The sequence below is a fragment of the Curcuma longa genome, chromosome 13, assembly GCF_044706935.1.
Source record: "Curcuma longa cultivar G26 ecotype Majalengka, Jawa Barat chromosome 13, ITB_CL_G26_1.1, whole genome shotgun sequence".
Lineage (NCBI taxonomy): Eukaryota > Viridiplantae > Streptophyta > Magnoliopsida > Zingiberales > Zingiberaceae > Curcuma > Curcuma longa.
In genome coordinates, this window is record NC_133873.1 from 532,507 (window position 1) to 535,759 (window position 3,253).

Here is a 3,253-nt window from a genome sequence, read left to right on the forward strand (position 1 = left end):
CTCCCCCACCTCGTGATTCCGGCGATTTCTCGAGTTCAACTCCTCCGGCGACGGGAACTCCTCTAGCGACGAATTCGCTCCTTGCTAGAAGGTAAGATCTAAGTTTTTTCAGTTTTCTCTATTCTTTTTCGCTTGTGGGGCTGGAAAGGGGTGGTCGGCCGGATTGCTGGAGCTCGCCGGGCAGATTAAAACCATCATAATCGATTGCCCAATGGATTATGATCAATTCTGTTCGGATTTGAGGAATGAGGGAATGATCTGTAATAGATCACAAGATCGATTATCCAAGCTATTAATCGATCAAGCGATCGATTACACACAAATGTAATCGATTACCTAGTCGATTAAGGACGATTCTGTGGAAACTAAGATAGACTTTTAATCGATCAATGGATCGACTATAAGAGATCTTAATCGATCAAATAATCGATTACGTTTGAATCTGGGAAATCTGCGATCGACTCGTAATCGATCAATGGATCGATTAAGTAAGAGGGTAATCGATTGGTGAATCAATTAACAACTTGTGTAATCGACTAACTTGTCAATTACACTGGGTTTTGTTCGGATTTAGATCGATTTGTAATCGATCAACCAATCAACTATAAATCTGATACTCTGAAACACTGAAAATTGTATCAATTTTCTGAGACTTTGAAGTTTCTGATAACGATGAGAAACTGAGACCTAAACCCATCCTAACCATCATAAACCTTACACACATCCTATGCTACATTCTATTGTGCCAAAATTTTGGTTTGTGCCAAGTTTGTGGGATTGTGCCAAGTTGTGCCATTTTGAGTATAAGTGCCAAATTCCAGAGTGCAGTTTAGTGCCAAGTTTCTACAGGTTTCAGAGACTAGATGGCTATCAGAAACAATCCTAATCTCAAGTCATGGGCAAAGTATCAGAAACCCAAGTTTCTAAAACATTAACCTAGTTCATATGTGCCAAATCCAGTTTCAGTTTCAGAAGGTATCAAGTTTGAGATTATGAAATTTAGTGTGCCAATTTTTGTATAGTTCAGTGCCAAGTATCAGGAAAATCATGTTTAGTTCTCATGTTTCAGCAAAGTATCAGAGATCCAAATTCTCAAATCTATTAAACTTGTTCAGTGCCAAGATCATCGAACCGTATGTGCCATGTTTCAGAATGCAGTTTCAGTTTCTGTTTGGCACGATCCATATTATGAAAAATGTACCAGATTCTATACTAGAGATCTGGTGTGCCAAGTGTCAAAAACCGATTCCAAATCATGAATCCCTAGCTCCTATCAATCGATGGTCCAAGTTTGGACAAATTCTTGCGTGCCAAATCAAAGAAAACTCAAACATAGGAAACAAGCACAAGAATCAATCAATAAGTTTGACATCAATTATACATTGGTATTCCCCATACTTGATTGATATATCGTCAACCTCATTATTCAAGGGATGCATGATACATTTTGAATAATTTGGTTGATCCTAGCATCTCACCCCATTTCTAGCAATACAAAAATATTTTGTTAAACCTTATAGTTTGTGTGAGATGTCCCCAAGTTACCCAAACAATTTAAATGATCATGAAGGGTTTTTAATTAAAGAAAAACCTATGGTGCAGTGCACATTCCCAACTCCCTTCTTAAAAAGCTAAATTCATTTTCGGGGAGTGGTTTAGTGAAAATATCTGCTAGGTTTGACTTTGACTCAACATGTGAGAGTACAATATCTCCCCTAGCCACATGATCTCTAATAAAGTGATGTCTCACTTCAATGTGTTTGGTCCTTGAATGATGGACCGGATTTTTTGTAAGGTTTATGGTGCTTATGTTGTCACACAACACTTGCACACCCTTGTAGGATAATCCATAATCCTCTAACGTGTGTATCATCCACAACAATTGTGATACACTCTCTCCCATGGCAATATACTCCGCTTCGGTCGTGGAGAGAGCCACACAATGTTGCTTCCGACTTGACCAACTAACTAAGGATGATCCTAAAAATTGACAACCCCCACTAGTGCTCTTCCGATCCAACTTGCACCCAGCATAGTCGGAATCGGTATAGCTAGGCTCCTACCTTTAATGGACCATTAGTAGGATTTATCCTAATGGGCTCTATGGGTTTAATATTTTTCATAATGGGCTTCTCTCTTATGTGGGCTAGCGAATGACAAAAAGAAATGAAAATGGGCCTTAAGGAATTGATAACTTAAATGAGCTTATCTCATGTGGGCTTTACCTAAAATAAAAAGAAAAAGAATGGAGGTGCCAAGGATTGAACCTTAGATCTCAATGAAGTGGCAAGCCTAGGAGAAGCATGAGGAAACCACAAGGTCTAGCAAGTTTTTGATATGAAAATGATAGGGGAATTTCTACTTAAGGTTAAAGGTACATGAAGGGGCACATGAACAAGTGAAGAGACACCTTGTTGCCTTTACTTCATGATTTATGGGAATTTAAGGGAGGAGTTGCAAAGTGAAGTTGTAACTCCCTTCCCCACTCTCCTTTTAACCCTATCCTCACCGAAATTCACTTCTCTTCTTCCATTTCCTCACCGAAACCACTCTCTCCCTCTCTTGTTCTTCCTTTGGCCGAGAGCTCCTTGGAAGCTATCTCCATCAACAAGGCATACAAGGCACAAGGGATTTAGGGAAAAGCTTGGAGGATCTAGGAGAAACATGGAAGAACTAAGGACTTCTCAAGGGAAACTTCTTTAGGGTATAAAATGTTAGGATCGGTTGAATAGCTATAGGGGGGGTGAATAGCGTTTCTCGATTTTTCTTGATCTTTCTCTGCACAGAGATTAGCGGAAGCAAAAATATAAAAGAGAAAGTAAGAGATCAACGCTAACCCGGTTTGTTTACTTGGTATCCACCTCCGCAGAGGTGACTAATCCAAGGATCCACACGCACGCACACACCCGATGCACTATGAATCTTCTCCTTCTCGAAAACTCGAAGGCGGAGAAACCTTTACATCTTTCTCGATCTCCTCAATATGATATAAAATAGTGTTTAGGAGGAGAGGAAGAAAACAGAGAATAGAGAACAAACAAGTTCTCAGAAGAAGCACAAAAGAATAAAAGAATAGCAAAACTCTTCAGAATCTTGCAAAATCTTGAGTTGTTCTCGCGCAAGCTTCTTTTATAGATCTGCGACCATCAGTCGACTGCTGGCAGGGCCAGTCGACTGATGCCTTCAATCGGCAACAAAATCTCGCATTAAAGCGCATTAAATGCTTGCCAATTTTCTGCAACGTTCAAATCAC